Here is a 21001-nt window from a genome sequence, read left to right as displayed (position 1 = left end):
GAAGGTACGCTCGGGCTCCAGACCTTTGGCCTGGTTTTTTGGACAAAAGTGGTGAATTGGTCCTCTCTCCCTCTCTCTCTCCCTCTCTCTTTCTCCCTCTCTATGTCCTTCCCTCCATCCCTCTATCCATGCCTTTCTCTCTCTCTCCCTCTCTCTGTCTCTCCCTCTCTCCCTTTCTCCCTCTCTATCTCCCCCTTTCTCTCTCTCTCTCTCTCTCCCACTCTCCCCCGCCCCCTGTCTCCCTGCCTGCTTCTCTGTCCCCTCCCTGCATCCCATACACATCATGGTAGAAAGGCCCCTTAGGATCATCCCACATCCTCTGTGGTCATCCACACCTGCCAACCTGCCCTCTGATCTGTATACTGTCCTGGTTTATTCTGCCCACCTGAAAAAGCTCGGCCATGCAGGTATAAGATGCTGCTGTTCTATTTCCATGATGCCAAATGCCTAGAAATTAAGGGAAAACCCCATTCACCAAAAAAATGGGATTTTATGGAGAATCTTAGCATTTACTTCTGTTATCCTCCTTTTTTTTCTTTTGTTTAGGTCTGTGTCCTGGGAAGCTCTGGGATGAACATGACTCCTGAGCACAGACGCCGCCCTCACAGAGGTTCGTGTATGCTCGGCTTCATCCTCGGAACTTTACACTCACACTTGACTCACCCACTTTACGTGTCTTTTTTTTTTTTTTTTTTTTTTTTGGCCTGACTTTTAGAAAACCAATCTGAGAATAAAGTTTAAAAAGAGAGTTTCTGAATCCTTAACTGAGATCAAAATCTTGGAGTGAAAGCCAAAGATGCAGTGTCCAAGGAGTCAGGGGAATGGGGGCATTTTCGAACCCAGAATCAGTCAGCAGTGGGGAGAAAACAAGGGCTTCTATGTGCGGCTCCCTGATGAGCACTCGGAAAGCAAATGCATTTCAGTCCAGAAGAAGGTCAAGTGAGGAAATGAGCTAAATGGGGCTTATTCCTTGCCCAGCCCTGAGAATAAGCTGGAGGCCCCAGGCAGGAGAGGGAGGGCCAGGCCCCATAAGCCTCTCACCATGGAAAACGATGATGGGCCAGGAAGCTGCAGAGTGAGTCGACCTTCTTGCCCTCTCTGCAGAGGCCTGGCCCTTGTGAGTGAACCCCCTCACTCCCTCTTATTATTTAGTCTTGCTACTGTTGGCATATTAAAGTTGGTGATCATTTGGAACATGAGTGCTAAACTGAATTTTGTTAATTCTAATAATTTATCGGAGCATTTTTATATTTCTAGGAAACAGAATTATACATTATCCTCAGAATTATTTTATCTTTCTTGTTAATAATAACAGTCCTTCAGTCGCCCTGCCTTCCCACTGGGTGTGAGTGCATCTCTGCTAATGTGGGGCATGAGAATGGATGCCAGAGGCAGAGCAAGCAGCTCAGAGGCCATAGCAGCTATTTATTTTTTTGTTTATTTATTTATTTTGAGATGGAGTCTCACTCTGTTGCCCAGGCTGAAGTGCAATGGCGTGATCTCAGCTCACTGCAACCTCCACTTCCTGGGTTCAAGCGATTCTCCTGCCTCAGCTTCCAGAGTAGCTGGGATTACAGGCACCCACCACCATGCCGGGCTAATTTTTGGTACTCTTAGTAGAGACGGAGTTTCACCATGTTGGCAAGGTTGGTCTTGAACCCCTGGCCTCGGGTGATTCACCCACCTTGGCCTCCTAAAGTGCTAAGATTACAGGCATGAGCCACCATGCCCGGCCCATTGTGGCATCTTAATCACAGAGTGAAGAAGGCCTGGACCCAGCGTGAAGATGATGAAAAGGGGGAAGAGCAGCTCTCTCACCTATAGTGCTGCCAGGCGCTTCCAACTTTCAACATAAGGGACACTAAATAGCTTTCCCAACGAAAACAACTGAGATGTTGGGTAAAACCTACCAAAATGCATCTTTGTAAGTGCATTACTGGGCTGGCATTGAAGGATGGAATCCACAGCAGTCGATAAGGAATTGGCGGGAACCAAAGTGGAATTTATTTTTCTGTTTAGACAGTTGCACAGAGGATGGGGCATCAGAAACAAAACCGGATGTCTCTCCAAAATGAGGTCAGAAATCTGACATCTTAGACTTAAAATAAAAGCCCACCTCAGAGCAGGAGCAGCAAGGAGAGCAGCTGTCCCTGCATTGGTGCTGGGTGGAGGGAAAACCACTGACCCTGAGAACCGATGAGAAACAGTCCTCCAGGAGTTCATGCTGGAAGACCTCGAGAGCATGGGTCAAATCGACGTGGCACCAGGCGGCTGCTAACTTCACCTCTACCCCATGTGAGTGAACATCTTTGCTGAAACAATGCAACCCTGTCCTCAAAATATCTCCCCACTTAAAATTCCAAGAAAGATAAGTCCCCGTGCAAAAAGTTACAAAACATAAGTAAACAAAGTACTGTGGATACATCCAATAATTCAAGAAACAAATTGAGCAGAGCCACAAAAATCCAAAATGTGGAAAAGATCAACTGCTGGCAAAGTATCCACTGCTGTTGCTCCCGTTAAGAGACTGTATTTCATAAAAAGCTAGACACGCCCCTCTGTGGCCTCACACTTGCCTTCTCAGGCATGTCTGCCCCAGAAATGCCTTTGCACTGCCTTCTCCAAGAGACACATACGGGGCAAGAATATTTAGGCAGTGATTGTAGACATAGAAAACACTTGAAAGCCACCCAAATACATCTCCATCAAGGAAAAAAGCTGGCATAGTCACATTGTGGAATATGATACAGCTGTGAAAATGAACTGCCGTTAGAAGCATCAGCAATGAAAAATTACAGTGAACAAAGGAAATTACTGAAAAATACACTGCTATTCCATATACAGTTCACAAACTATAACATATGACATGGCTGAATAATATACAGAGAAATGATATAACTTATGAAAAGCAAGACAAACATTAACACATTAGTCCTATGTCTGGGTGAAGAAGGGAGACCCAGGTGATCAAAGAAGGGCGTATTGTAGCCTTTCAAGACACTCGATGCTGATGCATGATGACATCAGCGCAATTATTAATCTATCAGATTATGCATTCAGTTTTGTTTGTTTGTTTGCTTTTGAGGCGGAGTTTTGCTCATGTAGCCCAGGCTAGAGTTTAATGGCACGATCTCGGCTTGCTGCAACTTCTATCTCCTGGGTTCAAACAACTCTCCCACCTCAGCCTCCCGAGTAGCTGGGATCACAGGTGCCTGCCATGATGCTCAGCTAACTTTTTGTATTTTTTTAGTAGAGACGGGTTTCACCACATTGGCCAGGCTGGTCTTGAACACCTGACTTCAAATGATCCACCTGCCTCAGCCTCCGAAAGTGCTGGGCTTACAGACATGAGCCACCATGCCCAGCCAAATTTTATAGACTCTTAGGTGTCATATATTTCATAATTAAACATAAAAAACTAAATGTTTACTGTAGTTTGTAAATGAAAGAGCAATAAAAAATGTTGCAAACTTTTAAACATCAAACCTGTTGTATAGCTCATAGTGACCCTCCTATTAAGCTGTGGTAAGCTCCAATTGGTATTTCATTGTTATTTTCTAAAAACTAGGTGAACAGATGAAAAACAGAATTCAGTTTTAAAACAAGATATTAAGATAATGTTACTGGTTGAAAGTGTCCAGGTTGTTGGTGCCTTGAACCAAGAATTGGACGCAAAGCAAAAATGGAGCAAGGAAAGAATGAAGCAGCAAAGCAGACATTTACGGAAAATGAAAGCACGCTCCACAGGGTGAGAGCGCCTGAGCACAGGGGGCCCGTTACTGAAGTTTCTAGGGCTTAAATCCCCTCTCGAGGTTTCCATTGGTTACTTGGTGTGTACCCTACGTAAATGAAGAGGATGAAGTAAAATTACAAAGTCATGTACTCGGTGTAAGCCCTGTGTAAATGGAGAGGATATTTCTTGTCATACCGCAAGAGTTTCCATTTGATTTCGTTCTCAGAAGTCAAGGTGAATCGGCCTTATGTTCCTGCCTCCAGACCCTTTTCTCCTGCCTCCGTGGAATGGATGGCAGGACATGGAAAATGGTTTTGTCCAAATGACATGTCCCAGGGCACTGGCAGCTGAGGACAAGAGGGAACCAGTTGGTGTCACTGAGGAACGCTCACCCGTGTCTCCACACCGCACAGAACAAAGTGAGTGTCCTTGTCCTGAACCCTCTGAAGTGAGTATCTCGCCTCAGGGCTTTCATGAAACCCTTTTTAGGAGAGGCTCCTTCTCTCTCCTTCTGCAGCCACAAGGCAGCAGGGATAGCCCCTCTCTCGCTGAAGTTCTTCTTAAAAAAACAAAGAGAATAAAATACTAGAATTAATGTAATGAATAATAAAATAATGAAAATGAAAGTATGTTTCACAGAAGCAGCTCTGGAATTTCATGTACTGGTGGCATTAAAAGCAGAAAATGGGCCTATAGGCCTGGCGGGGTGGCTCATGCCTGTAATCCCAGCACTTTGGGAGGCTGAGGCAGGTGGATCACGAGGTCAGGAGATCGAGACCATCCTGGCTAACACAGTGAAACACCATCTCTACTAAAAATACAAAAAATTAGCCATGCATGGTGATGGGGCCCTGTAGTCCCAGCTACTCGGGAGGCTGAGGCAGGAGAATGGCGTGAACCCGGGAGGCCGAGCTTGTAGTGAGCCAATATCGCTTCACTGCACTCCAGCCTGCGCAACAGAACAAGACTCTGTCTAAAAAAAAAAAAAAAGAAAAAAGAAAATGGGCCTATAGAGCTCCATTTAATGGCAAAAAATTAAGGAAAGAATAAAAAGACTCTGCTAATAATGGTGACATGAGCTGCTCATATTGTCATTTTCTCTGGGACCTAATATTGGGGAGGAGGTGGGACCACCTGCCACCAGGCTCCAGGTGATTTTTGGGCTGTTCCCCCAAATCACTGCAGCCTCTTCCCTGCTGGTCCCTTGATCCTGCTGCTGTGCCGGGCGTCCTGAGTGGCAGGAGGCACCTTGGCAGCTTCCAGTGGGATAGGCCTGCGGCATTCTGAGCCTGAATGCCGTGATCACTAGGAAGTAAGGAGACATAAGCAGGAAGCGTTCAGGGATGGAGCAGCCGCTTCTCAGGGATCAGTCTCGGGCCCGAGCTGAGAAGAATCCCCTTTCAGGACAATGGCTCCAGGCTGAGGTCAACGCTATCTCTGTGCGTTATGATGACTGACCTGCATCCACAGGGAAGCGTATCCGGGCTCCTCGTTCCCAGGCAATGTTGGGAACACCTTGAAATGGGCACTGGTGGATTTCAATTCCAGCCTTCCAGAAGCCACTCCAAATGGAAATGGAGCTAACGGATGCAGGTGGAGTAAGTAAACAACTTTAGGTCCCAAACAACAATTTTCACATACAATATAGTGCACAGGGAAAAATAAAGCCTCGGGACCCCAACTCACAGCCAAAACGGGAAAAAATCATTAAGTTGGAAGCTGAATCATGCAAGAAACTGCATTTCCTTTTGTTCCTAAGCAGATAGCTGCAGATAGCTACATCTCCACAGGAAGCTGGTCTATGTTCACCTTACCTTATATAAAGGCTTATGTAGAGGACTGATTTACCGCATGTGAGATGAAGACGTAACTGATCCTTCCCCATCTGCTCTCTTTCTCTTGCAACCTGAGGAAGACCACAGGTTCCCTCTCTCCCCTCCTGCCCACCATTTTCCTCCAGCCCACCCTTTCCCTCCAGCCCACCCTTCCCTCCTGCCCACTCTTTTCCTCCAGCCCAGCCTTCCCCTCCAGTACAGCCTTCTCCTCCAACCCGCCTGGAAGAGGAAGAGGTCTGCAGCTTACATCAGAATCTCGAAGTTCACACCCAAAAAAGGTAAAAGATCCTGCGGGATGCTGGCATATACAACTAACGAGATAACCCTCTGGATGTACATCCTAGCATACAGGAAGAGCATTCTTGTTCATGGCGGTGGTTTCAAATATTTCAGTGAGTTTTCCCTTGAATGCCTCAGTTGGGAGCCACTTCAGTTCAGTGCAGGAAGCAAGGGAGCTTCAAGGACTGGTAGTTATGAATTCAAGCTTATACACAGCGACAGATCACAGGTCTGTGGAAGATACTTGTCAATCAATATTCAGAGGTAGCATTCCATAACTGAAGCATAGGGCATATCTGACTTCATCTGACAAGGCTAAAATCATGATTGTTTTTCTAACTGGGAAATTTATGTAACTTATTTGCCAATAAACAACCATCTCTCTCTCCCCATTTTCTGACATAACGCTAGTCGTTAGAGAAATGTTCCGATGATGTTCATGAAAGAACAAACCAATGTCTTCCGCTTTTAATACCACCTATTTCACACATATGACTCTTGCTGCTTCCATGTGACACTAAAAATATCGGGAGTGCCAGGAAGTCTCTTTAATCATCGTTCTCCAATGTGCTCAGGAGATGAAGTCATTCTGTGAAGTGGACTTCAGTTGACACCACTGAGAAAATGTCCTAGAGAAAGTAAAACTTGTAGTGGCCTCATACTTTACAGAAATAATCCAACTTCTTTTTTCATTTCTTTCCGGTTTTTGGACATTAATTTTAATTGGTTCAGGGCAACCTGTTTCTGCATCAAAGTCTTGGGAAGCTTCCATCTGTTTTTAAACTATACTATATTATATTATATTATATTATATTATATTATATTATATTATATTATATTATACTATTTATTTATTTAGAAATAGAGTCTCACTGTGTCACTCAGGCCAAAGTGTAGTAGTATGATCACGGCTCACTGCAGTCTCAACCTCCCAGGCTCGAGCCAATCCTCAGGCCTCCGCCACCTGAGTAGCTGGGACTACAGGTGTGCCACCATGTCCTGCTAACGTTTTATTTTTATTTTTTGTAGAGACAGGATCTCGTTATGTGGCCAAAGCGGGTCTCAAACTCCTGGTCTCAAGCAATCCTTGTGTCAGCCTCCTAAAGTGCTGAGATTATAGACATGAGCCATGGCACGCAGCTGATTTATTATTTTATTTTCTCAGAACTCTATGCAACCTGATTCTTAATACATAAGGAAAGAGAAGCCAGTCAAAAGTGGAAGTAGTTGCACACAATGAAAGTGTCATTTGGCACTTAGACAAGAGAGGCGGATTATAAAAATAAAAGATCTACATGTCGCAATTGGCTGTGGGCTTGGACTCCAGCACTTTTTATTTTTATTTTTTTAGGAGATAGTGTCTCACTCTCTTACTCAAGCTGGAGTGCAGTGATATAATCATAGCTCACTGTTATCTCAAACTCCTGAGTTCAAGTGATCCTCCTGCCTCGACCTCCCAAGTACCTGGGACTACAGATGTGCCATCGCTCCAGGCAATTTTTTTTTTGAATTTTTGTAGAGACGAGGTCTCCCTGTGTTGCCCAGGCTAGTCTCAAACATGTGACCTCAAGCAATCGTTCCCCCTTGGCCTCTAAAGCGCTGGGGTTATAGGTGTGAGTCCCTGTACCCGGCCAAGAAACCAACCCCACCTGCTTTCTATATAAAGTTTAGCATCTAGATACGAAGCAAAATAAGTTTTCAAGATCAAGGAGTCTGAAGGGAAGCTGCTGGGAGGGGAAAGGGCTCAAGGCAGCGTTTTCTGGTCTACAGTTTTGCTTATTCTTGGACTTTCCAAAGTCCTGAAAGAAGCAGAAGGAAAGTGAGAAGAGAGGAAGAGGCAGGAGGAAAGGAGGAGGGCTGCGCCTCTGCGGTTGCAGATTAGCCCAAGCCGGCTCAGTGGCTGGGAAGGAAGGGAGGAAACCCCCAAGGCCGAAGGTGGAGTCAGAGTCCTGGGTCCAGCAGAGACTGGACAGGAGGAGGGTGCCGGGAGCCAAAGACCTTCCTGCTAGTACTGCAACCTCTTAAACTGCTTAGGCTTTTATCTAAATTTGATATGTCCGCATTTTGTAGACCTCCAAACCAAGTCACTCAGGGTAACCCAGACAGGAAGGGGAGGATGATAGGAGAAGGTGCCCCACCTGATGATGCCCTTCTGGCTTTTATCCATTCCTGGGAATGACTCTTTCTCCAACTCGGGGGATACCCCTATGGGAGAATACAGTGGCGTGGACCAGCAGTGGAGAATTCCAAGTCCAAAAAACGATTGGCATTTTCAAGGAAAGTAAGAAATCATCCTGCATATATGAAATATTGGGAAAAAGGTTGTTACTAATAATTCTCAAGCGACCCCTCTGGTGAGACTAGGTTTCTCTGGGGATGTGTGGAGCAGGGTGTATGTACCGCGTGAGCACATCCCACCCTTCAGACTCCTTCAGCTCCTGTCTACTGTAGCAGTCAGAGGGCAACTCCGGTCCTCATCTCCTCTGAGCGACCCACTCACTCATTCACTCACTCATTCATTCACTCATTCACTCCTTCACTCGCTCACTCACTCATTCACTCACCCTTTTACTCACTTGCTCATTCATTTACTCATTCACTCACTCATTCACTGACCCATTCACTCACTCACTCACTCATTCACTCACCCATTCATTCACTCATTCATTCCCTCATTCACTCACTCAGTCATTCCCTAACTCACCCTTTCACTCACTCACCCATTCACTCATTCACTCACTCATTCACTCACTCATTCACTCACTTATTCACTCACTCACTCATTTCCTCATTCATTCACTCAATCATTCACTCACTCAAATCATTCACTCATTCACTCACTCATTCACCTCTTCACTCACTCATTCACTCATCCTTTACTCACACACTCACTCATTTATTGACTCATTCACTCACTCACTTGTTCATTCACTCACTCAATTCTTCACTCCCTCATTCACTTGTTCGCTCACTGACTCATTCACTCACTCTTTCCCTCACCCATTCACTCACTCACCCACTCATCTGTTCACTCACTCATTCACCCACTCACCCATTCACTAAGTCACTCATTCATTCACTCACTCACTCATTCATTCACTCACTCACTCACTCATCACTCATTTATTCCCTCGGTCACTCACTCATTCACTCACTTATTCACTTGCTTATTCACTCACTCATTCACTAAGACGCTCATTCATTCACTTACTCACTTATTCACTCACCCATTCACTCACTCACTCATTCACTCATTGACTCCCTTGGCAATTCATTCACTCACTCACGGTCACTCATTCAGTCATTTACCCACTCACTCACTCATTTCTCCTTCCCTCATCCACTCACTCACTCATTCACTGACTGACTCACTCACTCACCCATTCACTCATTTACTCACTCATTTACTCCTTCACTCACTCACTCACTCCCTCCTTCATTCATTCATTCAGCAGCACCCATGACAGGTTCACTCTGTCCTGGGCTCTGCTGTTGCCCTGGGACTGCAGCAGGGAATAGTGAAAGATCTCTGAATCCACGGCATTCACAGTTCAGCCAGGGGACCTTTCGAGAAGCCCAGCAGATAGGTGAAATGCCCCATATGTGACACTGACGAGGATGTTTTAAGAGCAGCAGGGAGGGAACAGGAGTGTGCATGGAGCCCAAAATTTCTAAGAGGGTGATCTGGGGAGGCCTCACCGTGCAGGAGACCTTGCAGGACAGACCTGTGGAAAGTGGGCAGAGTCGGTAGGGAGAGGAGGGCCTGGGTTGAGGAAAGAGCAGGCTAGGCCTGAGGTTGTCGGGTGCCTGCATGGGCCTCTGGGCAGCACCAGGATCTGAAGGGACCAGAGGACAGGCCAGTGTGGCTTGTGTGGGGTCTGTGACTCCGAGTCAGCAGAGAAGATGCCTGAATTACATCCTGATAGGTGCACCCTGACTTTGAAGCTGAGGACACCCGAGACATGGAGGTGGGGTGGAGGTTGGGGCAGAGCAGGGGATGAGGAGGGAGCCTGTTCCGGTCCAGGTCAAAGGTCGTGGCCTGGCCCTAGTGGCTCCAGATGCAATGAAGAGCCAATGGGGACTTTCCTGAGGGACTTAGATGCCAGGGTGGAAGAGCACTGCAAGGCTTCAGCCTGAGCCCCTGGGAGGATGGAGTCACCAGGAGCTGAGGTAAGGAAGATTGAGCGATGGGGGGTTGTGTGGGGGGTGCAGAGGCCTGAGCTCAGTTTGGCCCCTGCAGATTTGAGATGCCCACTCCATGCACAGGCCGAGACAGCAGAGAAGGGGAAGAGGCTGCAGCTCAGGTAGCCCTGGGATGTGCAGCCCCACATGCTGGGGCACTGGGTCATGGTGTCCTCATGGCTGGTAGCTGCTTCCCTCCTGGGATGCCAGAACTCCTTTAGGGCACATCGGCAACTCCTGCGCTCACCACTGAGGGGAAGTGGGAAGGGCAGCTGTCCCTATGCATGTTCTCCTTCACCTTGTCCTAGGCAGGTCCCAGGCAGCACCACCCTCCCAAGTGGCTCCCCTTGGCCGCTGTCTCTAGTGTTCACAGCCAGACCCTAGAAGAGGGCTGGACTCAGCGGCTCACTTCTGATGAATAGAACCAGGCAAAAGAGATGGCGGTCTCTCCTGAGATTGGATTGGGAGGAGCTGAGGTTCTGTCCACTGGAACTCTCCCCCTGGCTCTTGGTAGGTGCTAGTTCTGGCAAAGCCAGTCACCCGCCCAGGGCAGAGGGCAACCTGAAGCTGATGCCACAGAGAGACTGGGGCCTTCAGTCCAACAGCCTGCAAGCAACAGAATCCTGCCAGCAACACAGAAGTGAGCATGGAAGCAGCTCCTCCCCTGATGAGCCTGAGCCTTCAGAAGACACAGCAGCCCTAGGCAGACACCTGCTGCAGCCCTGGAGAGCCCCTGGGGCAGAGGGCCCAGTGAAGCCTGCCTGAACTCCTGGCCCAAGGAGTAATCATTCCTGGGGTATAAGTGTGTGCTGGTGTGGGCCTTTGGAGTAATCTGTCAAGGGACAATAAAGAACAAGCACACACCTCAGGTCCTACTGGGTGGAAGCTGTACGGTCAGCACGGCATGTAATATCTTCCTCTTAAATTAGAAGATTCATTGCTAAGGCCAAAGTTAAAACAAACAAACAAACAAAAAACTCTAGTTGTAGCAACATTGAAATACATGACTTCCAAAAAAAAAAAAAAAAAGCCATAGCTATTCTTTTCCATCTTTGCTACAGGTATATATTAATATATGTTAATTCCCTGACTGACTGAGCAATGGGCCCAACTCATAAGAACAGATGTGTGAGGACCGTCAGTGACCACCCTGACCCCAGCCCTTATACACAGACAAACTTTTGAACATAATCCGTAACCTTGGGGGTCTTGACACTCTAAATTTTATTGTTTTTCATTAGCTATTTCTATTCCCTAAACAATACCTGTTCATCGCAGAGAAAAATGGCATTGCCTATACTAAGCAAAAGAAAGGAAATAAAATGCTCAGAAACATTTACAGATGTATGCAGACTCAGACACACACACACACACACGCACGCACTCACACACAGGCTCGCACTGCGTCTAGGCCTGCCTTTTCACTTATTTGTATGTCCTGAACATATTTCCATGTCAGTAGACACATATCTTTGTAGCGGTAACAGCAACTAAATATTATTGCAGCGCATATTTTTACCATCATTTATTTAACTCATCATGTTTGAACTGTTAGGTTGTATCTATCATTTTCTGTATTACAGACAATTTGATGACAAATGACCAATCCCCTAATGTTCAATAGAAAAATATCAATTGTATAAGGAGATAACGGGTATTTGGCTAAAATAAAATTCAGTGTGGCCCACCTTCTCCACATGTAACATGCTCTAAAAAGGCATGAATAATTAAATTAGCCCTTCTATTCTCCAGCACAGATCCTGAGCCCAACTGTGGGTGCAGGTGCTTAGAGCCTCGGTCTGCTCTTCTGCCCGCCAGAAGGCAAAGGCCACTCAACTGTCACCTTAATTAAGACAGCCAGGATTCGCCTCTCCCTTTTAATTAATAGAATAATGCTCAGGTTCACTGCATGAGAGCAGCGCTCTCTGACTTTGCATTCATCAGGATAACCTAGGTGGTTTGTTTAAAAATACACATTTCCTGGCTGAGCTCCCAGAAACTGGACTTCAGTGGTTTAATGGGGGTGTGCATAGGACAGGTGATTCTGAGGACCACGAGGGGTTAGGAATTTCGCCGTTAATTCTGGCCAAGGGAGAGATTAGACCATCCAGCATTGTCTGCAGCATATATATTTTTTTCCTCTTTTGCAATGAATATTTGATGCTCAGCGGGATGAGCCCCAGGATGAGGCACACATCCAAGAAAAATCCATGCCTCTCCATCTTTTCCCCAGGATTGCCCTTTGGTGAGACTCTCCTTTGCGATTGCTTCACTTTCCCGGGTTCATAGAACAAACCTCTTCTTAGTCTCTTTTGTTGTTTCCTATCTGTTCAACAAACACCCACTGCGCAGGACCATCCTCCGGAAAGCCCTCGAGTGGGGCCGTTTGGGAGCCCTTCTTCGTGGGGTGAGCACTGAAGGAACCGGGATCCCATAAGCCCGTGCTTTTGTAGGGGCTGCTCCCTGTCCCATCACAGGTAACTGGCACCAGGCTGTTAAGCTGTGGATGGGCAACTGGCACAGCCCTTTGGATGTGCGTATTTCAGCACGTGGAGTTGGCCGGTGAAGTCAGCCGAGGTCGGCACAGCGTACAGCAGCGCGCCTGTCCGTAGGGAGGAAGGGTCGTCCCGCCTCCCCGCCAGGTCAGTCCCGTTGCGCCTCCTCCTATCCCACTCTGACTTTCGCGCGCCCATGCGTCTCTGAGTGTAGCGCCCCGATACTCTCCCCCACCCCAAGGATTCTTCTCCCCACGGGACGAGCTGGGGGCCCGGGAGCGCCACAGACCCCGTGGACCCGGGAAATCGCAGCTTCGTCATAGCTAAGCTCGCCGCGCTCAGCTTTTCCCACCACCTGGAGGATCCACTCTCCGTGCGTCCTTCCCGACCTCAGGCTGCAGAGAAAACGTGGGGGCGGGGATCGAGGAAGCCGCGCGCAGAGGCCCCTAGCGCAGCCCCAGGAGGAATCCTGCCGCCAACAAGAAGCTGTGCGCGCGGCCGGGCTCGGCGCTGACAACAGCCGGATCTACCGGGCCTGCCGCGAGCCTCCGCGTCCAGGTGGGGTCTCCGCGCCCCAATTCCACCCCGCCCCGCCATCGGCGCTCCCCGCAAGTGCGGGGTTTCCACCGGCCCCGGCGTTCGCGCCCACTCACGGTCTCCCTTGCCCCCCCCCCCCCCCCGCCCCGGGAGATGCTCCCGGCGTTCTATTCCGCCCTGCCTTGGCCCGCCCAGCGAACGATGTGACCCCGCCCCCTTGCGGTCTCCCCTTCCCCGGTCGCTGCCCCTGCCCCCACCTGTGGCGCTCCGGGCATCTCTAAAGGCCCCAACCAGAGTCCTCCAACCCACCCGCGAGGCTAGCGCACCGGCAACGCGGCCCCACCCCCAGGGACTCCGCCCACTTGTGGTGCTACCCCCGCCTCCGCGACCTCACCCACCGCTAGCGCGGCAGCCACCTACGACGACCCCTGCGTAGGTCCTCCTGCCCACACCCGGCCCCGGCCAGCCCCTGCCCCTTTCTCTGCCCCTTTCCCTGCCCCTTTCCCTGCCCCTGCCCCTAGCCGCGCCCCACCCCCGCAGCCCCTCCTGTGCGCTTGGGCCCCGCCCGTCAAGACCCTTTGACGCTAGGGCCGGGCGGGGGCGCGGGCGGGGCAGCTTTTCCGAGTCGGGCGCGCGCCGGCAGGGTATCCATTGCCTGCTGCGCACCCGGACTAGCGGCTGCCCTCGGCCTCCTCGCCTTGGACGCGGACGACTCCCGGGCCCCCAAGGGCTCCTTGCGGAAGTTCCTGGAGCACCTCTCCGGGGCCGGCAAGGCCATCGGCGTGCTGACCAGCGGGGGACATGCTCAAGGTGCGCGCCCCCCTCCGGGCGGCGAGGGAGGGACGGACGGAGAAGGGGAGAAGAGGGAGAAGGGGAGAACAGGGCAAAGGGGATGGGGGAACCGGGCAGAAGAGGGGGAAGCGATGGGAGGACCCGGGGAAAGGTGGGGAAGCGATGGGAAGAACTGGGGAGAAGAGCGGGGAAGCGATGGGAAGAACTGGGGAGAAGCCCGTGCCCGGGAGCGGCAGGGGTACCTGCGGGGCGGCGGGAGCCGGCAAGGCAGCCCCGGGGTCCTTGCCGGGTGGGGCGGAGGAGGAAGGAACATGGCGATAGGAACCGCCATTCGGAAAATAGTGAGCTTTCCACCCTCTCCGGTTTATGTTTTAAATTGAGCCTGGTAGAGGGGGTCGCCTGGAGCACCTTCCGGGGTCGTTCTGCCTCTGAGCTGTAGGATGGGGCCGGGCTTCCCCTCCGAATCCTGGGTACAGCGCGATCACTTCTTAAGTTGCCCCCGCCCCCCAACTCCGCCCCACGCCACCCCCCAGCTTGTCGAGGAAGAAACGGCCGGATCCCGGCGGGCCTCCTGTCGCCTCGGGCCCCCCGCGGCGTGGGCGGGGTCCCGGCTGCTGCAATGCGGGAAACGGCAGGGGTGCTCTGGGTTCCCGCCTAGCGTCTCCGAGGCAGTCCGGCAGCCCCTCGCGTTTCCGTTGGAAGATTTTAAAAAAGGGTTTCCTGCGCTCGCATGTGCTGTCGCCTTCCGGCTCGTGACAAAACCGAAAACTAAAATGGGTCCCAGGCCCTCCCCGCCAGCCTCCGCGGACGGGAAGGACCAGGAAGCGGGGACTCCAGGACGTCAGCGGCGCCGCAGCGCGGGCTCTGGGCTTCCCCTGTCCTGTAATGTGGAAAGGGCTCTCCAGGAGGGGCCGAGCCTGGGCCCACGACGCAGGCGCTCCGGGAGGACATTTAACATTGAAGAGCGAGAGGTGGTGGAGACTGCGCTCCCCAGGCCCCGGGTGCACGTAGGGGCACCGGTGCCCAGGTTCAGGAGGGTGAGGCCTTCTTGGCCAGGTAGCCTTGTTAAATCTATCTGAAAATCACAGATAACTAAGTATCAAGTCGTCACAGATCATTTTAGTATCCTGAATGAGATGGCTACGGAAAACATGAAAACATCGTTACTGGTTACGTGCATGATGCATCCAAAACATTGTTACCTACACAGTGGCAGCACTGATATTTGTGGGCTTTTGAACGTGTGGACTGGAGTGTTAAGAGCCCTTCAGAGTTATGACAGTAGTTTGATTTGAATGTTCTTTTCTTGGCGAATAAATGCTGTACATTGAATTTACCCAGGAAACTAGGAAGGTGAACCCACACGAAGGACACAGGCCTGTGGGCTGCTCCAGGCGCCCTTAGGGCGTTGCAGGGCCTGAGCCATGCGCTTCCTGCTCAGCCTCCTGAGAGCCGTGACGGCGTCTCTGTTCTGCCTCACACTGGACCCGCTAGTTTCATATTCTTGTTATGGTTCCGAGGCTACAAGCGGTTGGATTCTGTGAGACACTCTCTGTCTTCCTCCTCCGGCTGCTTTCAAATGGGTCGTCTTTTTTTAGAACTGATTTTTTAAGCAGTGATTGATGGGGTGAGTTGTAGTGCTGTCCTGAACTGCAGAGGGAGCGCACTGAGGAACCTGGGTTTTGATGCTGTGCACATCAGCAGAGTCACCAGCCCAGGGCCCTGTCAGTCCCATTATTAAGCTCATTTCTTGCTCTTGTCATCGTTACTCAGACGCCTTAAAAAAAAAGCAAACTCCTGCTTGCCGTCACTGGCTGAGTTTGGCAAATGGGTGTTTAGCCTGGAAAGAGGGGCATTTTGTCCTCTGGAACGTCTAAGGCGCCCTTTGGTGAGGTGGTCTGTTTCTGACCACTCTATCCCGTGGGCGTCCTTCCTACTTCCACCTTCCCTTTCCGAATGCCTCCGCCTCCAGGGCTTTAACTTTCCTTCTGTGTGTGCAAAGCAGAGGTTATGACTGTTGTGCCAGTGCCCTGTTTTTTCTTTCTTTCTTTCTTTCTTTCTCTTTCTTTCTTTCTTTCTTTCTTTCTTTCTTTCTTTCTTTCTTTCTTTCTTTCTTTCTTTCTTTCTTTCTTTCTTTTCTTTTCTTTTTCTTTCTTTCTTTCTTTCTTTCTTTCTTTCTCTTCTTTCTTTCTTTCTTTCTTTCTTTCTTTCTTTCTTTCTTTCTTTCTTTCTTTCTTTCTTTCTTTCTTTCTTTCTTTCTTTCTTTCTTTCTTTCTTTCTTTCTTTCTTTCTTTCTTTCTTTCTTTCTTTCTTTCTTTCTTTCTTTCTTTCTTTCTTTCTTTCTTTCTTTCTTTCTTTCTTTCTTTCTTTCTTTCTTTCTTTCTTTCTTTCTTCTTTTTGCTGAGGGCCCAAAACTTGCTGCATCTCAAAAGAAGCAATTGCATCCATTTGTTCACGATGAGCATAAACTGCTCTTTAAGGGAGACTAATTGGTAAACCCGGCTGCTGTGGGTAGAAAGACAGAGGTGGCCGCGGAAGCAGGGCTCTGCCTCTTGGAAGCCTGCACAACCGTCCTGCTTTCTTTCTTCAATATCCGCGGGGGGGGGGGTGGTGGTTAATTTTAATAAGCCCTGGAAACCAACAAAGCAGGAAAGTGCTAAGACATTGAGGTGTGAGATTTAAAATGACAACCAGCAGCCTCTCATTCTTCCTTCACTGAGGAAGGAAGGAACCAGTTGCCTCTTCGTTTTGGGGCTGCAGGGTATGTTTGGCAGCGACACTGGCCCTTTGTGCTGTGTGACTCAAGAATTGAGATAGTTCTTTACTAAGTGTTTTGTGCAGTAGGTATGAAAATGGGGAAAGAGGGAGCACTGTCCGGGGTGGAGAGGCGTGGAGAGACGCTGTGATACATAGCGAGTCCTTTTCTTCTGGGCTCCTGGTTTTCAATCTTTTTCTTCTTTTTTTCCTAACAGCTTGAAAGATGATTTTTGTGTCTTAATTAAAAGATTGAAGACTGTGGGTCAGACCCAAACTAATTCCATTGGCATCAAAGAAAAGGATTCTTTACATATTTATCTATAGGCATAATTATTTTTTTTATTTTTTGCTGAATTATCTGGTTAGTCAAATCATACATTAGAGAAGTAATATTAAAAATTAAAAAATAAAAAATGTATCTGTAAACATATCCCCCTTCCATTCCAGTCTTTGTCTCTGTGTAATTTTAGAACCTTGGGCCATGATGTACATAGAGTTTATATTCTTTTAATATCTTGCTACTTCATTGTTTTCATGTTTAATCTTTGGGTTGATGTATCACAGGTTACTTGACCGTTTCTTACAGGTGTTTGTTTTAGTTTTTTTTTTTTTCCCTTAACGCTAATGTAAATTTGAGTGTTTGGATGGTAGTTTTAGCAGAATTTAAGGCAGAGTCTCAGTTAGGGTGATGGATCGATTTATAGTCCCTAGTTTGAGGAGGGAGGTGGCAATATGCCCTTTCTTCTAAAATTGATATGTTAAATCACAATGGACATTTACATGATTTTGAGCACTTGGGACTCCCCTGGGGTTCACTGGTATTGCAAGGTCAGGGCTGGGGATCTTCTGCTGGAGAGGCCCCCAGCGTGCCCAGCGCAGGGTCCTGAGTGTGTTGCTGCAGGACAAGCTCTGGGCTTTGCCCTGCAGCGGCCGTCGCTCTGGGAAGAGCTGGCTGCTCCAGGAATGAGGCCTATGCTCTGAAGCTCACAGTCAGCAGACCAGCAAAGGTCAGCACAGATGACCTTATATGAATCATTCATTTAACAAGCATTCATGGAATACACATTCCATGCAGTTGGAACTTAGAGTGGAAGGCCATCAGTTCACTGTTGTCTCAGCAGAACTTTGTCCCTGGGTCCCTGTTGAACTTAGAGTGGAAGGCCATCTGCTCACTATTGTCTGAGCAGAGCTTGGTCCCTGGGTCCCTGTTGAACTTAGAGTGGAAGGCCATCAACTCACTGTTGTCTGAGCAGAGCTTGGTCCCTGGGTCCCTGTTGAACTTAGAGTGGAAGGCCATCAGCTCACTGTTGTCTGAGCAGAGCTTGGTCTCTGGCTCCCTGTTGTAGCCTCTGCTCCTAGGAGGTGCACGGTGAGTGTTGGGGGACCCTCCACAGGCACAATTGCTGAACAAGGACCCCTCCCAAGGGTGTCAGCCCTAGGCCCTGAGCTCTGAAGAGGAGGAAGGCATTCCTGGGGCCATCTCCCCTTCTGGATACTGAGCTCTGCACAGAGAGAAACTCTTCCACATTCACTGCAGTGAAGTTCATACTTTAGAGACTGGGGCCTGCATTCCCCAGAATTTCCATGGCCACAGGTGGTGGCCGCACCATGCGACTGGTGTCTATGTTCCCTGGAATTTCCGTGGCCATAGATGGTGGCTGTACCATGTGACTGGGGTCTGCATTCCCTGGAATTTCCGTGACTGCAGGTGGTGGCTGCACCATGCGACTGGAGTCTGTGTTCCCCAGGATTTCTGTGACCACAGGTGGTAGCTGCACCATGCGACTGGAGTCTGTGTTCCCCAGGATTTCTGTGACCACAGGTGGTAGCTGTACCATGTGACTGAGGGTCTGCGTTCCCCTGAATTTCCGTGGCCATAGGTGGTGGCTGTACCATGGGAATGAGGGTCTCTGTTCTCTGGAATTTCCATGGCCATAGGTAGTGGCTGTACCATGCGACTGGGGTCTGCGTTCTCCAGAATTTCTGTGGCTGCAGGCTGTGGCTGCACCATGCGACTGGGGTATGCATTCCTCGGAATTTCCGTGGCCATATATGGTGGCTGTACCATGTGACTGAGGGTCTGCATTCCTTGGAATTTCCATGGCCATAGATAGTGGCTGTACCATGTGTCTGAGGGTCTGCGTTCTCTGGAATTTCTGTGGCTGCAGATAGTGGCTGTACCATGTGACTGAGGGTCTGCATTCCTGGAATTTCTGTGGTCGCACATGGTGGCTGTACCATACAACTGGGGTCTACATTCCCTGGAATTTCCTTGGCCACAGGCGGTGGCTGCACCATGCATCAGGTCCTCTGTCTCAGGAGTTGGTGCCATTGTCTCTGTTACTCCCTCGCCTGACACACAGAGGCAGTTCCTGACTTTATCACTCCCAGGAAACACACAGGCATCTGTTTTGGATCCTTGTTTTATTTCCCCATCACCTTTCTCATCAAAGGGAAATTCACATCCCTCTAAAGCTGAGAATGGTGTGGGGCCCCCTGGTGGTCTTTCCAAGGCATTATCAGCAGGTAAATTAGATCATGTGGGCCAGTGTACCTGAAATGAAAACAGAAAGGTAAGTCGTGTCACTAAGTTTTGGTGGGAGATTCAGGGTCTTTGTTAGTGGCAGAATCATCCAAAGTAAGTTGTTTGTTCACTGCAGATCTAGATGGTTGGCTGTGTCAGGACTAAACTTAGCCAGTGTCGACAGAGTGTCGCTTAATCCCTCACGGAAGCGTGTCAAGTACATTGAAGAATAGCTGCCAAGTCTGCTATTGTCGGGAGAGAGGCAGGTACGTCTCTCGCTTAGCCCAGTGCTGCAGGAGGCCAGGCTCACGTCAGGCTGTGCGTGTGAGTGGGTTGGATTTTTAGCACTCTGGGACGGTAAAGCACAAACATCTATTTTTAACTTGTGGGTGACCTTCTTCTGTGCTGCTTGAGTCTCTGTGGACCTTTCTGTTTCCTTCCTGAGGAGTCTGTGCCGGGGTCCCAAGCGTTCTCTGGGCTGCACCTCCGCGCCTGCCCAGTGAGGAGCCTCCTCCTGGTGGCTGTGGGACTGGGCTGGGCCCACACTGTCAGCATCGTCTGGGGTAAGCAAGCCCGTCCTTCCACACCTCAGTGTCCCCAGCTGTTGAACAGGGCTAATCAACTGACCGTCAGGATTAATGGGGATCAGATGCGCTCATCTCATAGCCCTGCTTGGTAAATAGCCACTTCCACTCTGTCCTCCAATGTGCTACTCTAGACTTTTTCTTTACCTCCATTTAGCCAGGTGATTCGAGGTGACAGTGACTATCAAGAGGGATGTACAGAGGAAACCAGTGGAAGAGAGCTCGAGGAGCAGACATGGGCGCAGGGAGCACAGTGCGGGGAGCACGGCTGCAGGGAGCATAGGCATGGGGAGCACAGATAGGTGTAGGGAGCATGGGCGCAGGGAGCACAGTGCGGGGAGAACGGGTGTGGGGAGCACGGGCGTGTGAAGCATGGGTGCGGGGAGCACGGGTGCTGGGAGCACAGGGCATGGAGAGCATGTGTGTACTTGCTCTGCTCTGACAGAGGCTGCCGAGCATGTACTCTGTGCTCAGATGGGTCAGAGCCTCAGTGCCTCTTTTTAAAAAAAAAAAAAAAATCTTTTTTTAAAGATAGGACTTCTGTCTTCCTGGTGGCCCCTTTTAGTCGATACTCTTTTAAGCCTGCTTTTCCAGAGAAAAGCTAGGAAGGATGGCCTATATAGGTTCCAGTCTGGGCATATCTGGAAGAATGGGTCTTTTTTAGGTTTGAGTCTGGCGTACCTGGGGACATCTTTGAACCTCCACTCAGAGTCCCAGAACCACGTGTAGAGGCTCCCCAAATGTCTGCTGGGACTTTCCCCTCTGCTCGCGGATGATGAAGAGCAGAACCTCACCCTGCCACGACCTCTGGGGTCCTCCTTCCTGGAGGGCAGTGCCTTGGTGACCAGCGTGTGTAGGAGTCTGAGCTGGCACCTTCGGGCTATGCTGTGCAGCGGGGGCTCATGCCATGGGGCATTCTTGTGTTCTGCACCGGGACTGGTGACGTTGGGCATCCTCGTGCACTGTGGACCACGTGAGGTGCACATGAGCCAGACAGCTCCCGGAATTCGGAGCCTGGCTCTGTCTCAGGCCACCCACCTGTCTGTGGCATTTTTGAGGGATTGTGGGGACCGTATGAGTCTGTGTCCCCACCCTCACTGGCTGGACACCTGTGCCAGGCTGGAGTTTTATGTTTCACCATCCCCTGTTCCGAGTTGTGTGAATATTTATTTTCATTACCTACTCTCATGAGCTTTCCTTTTTTTAAAAAAAAAAATCGGAGACAGACTTTGAAGTCCCCTGGCCCCACCGTTCGTGGACCTAATGGTATTGCAGAAATTATG

The 21001-nt window shown here is 49.7% G+C and overlaps 1 long non-coding RNA gene across 1 annotated transcript in view; it reads left to right on the top strand.

Annotated features, from left to right (window-relative positions):
- Positions 1 to 13307: 13307 nt before the first annotated feature.
- LOC139361574 (uncharacterized) overlaps positions 13308 to 21001 on the top strand; it is a 158136-nt gene continuing 150442 nt past the window's right edge. The window contains exon 1 of the long non-coding RNA XR_011619129.1: positions 13308 to 13871. This is a non-coding gene — a long non-coding RNA (uncharacterized lncRNA). The remainder of the gene's footprint in view (positions 13872 to 21001) is intronic.

This window comes from Macaca nemestrina, unplaced genomic scaffold (genome assembly GCF_043159975.1).
Source record: "Macaca nemestrina isolate mMacNem1 unplaced genomic scaffold, mMacNem.hap1 Scaffold_63, whole genome shotgun sequence".
In the NCBI taxonomy this organism is placed as follows: domain Eukaryota; kingdom Metazoa; phylum Chordata; class Mammalia; order Primates; family Cercopithecidae; genus Macaca; species Macaca nemestrina.
Note: the sequence above shows the minus strand (reverse complement) of the source record. Positions and strands in the feature narration are given on the sequence as shown.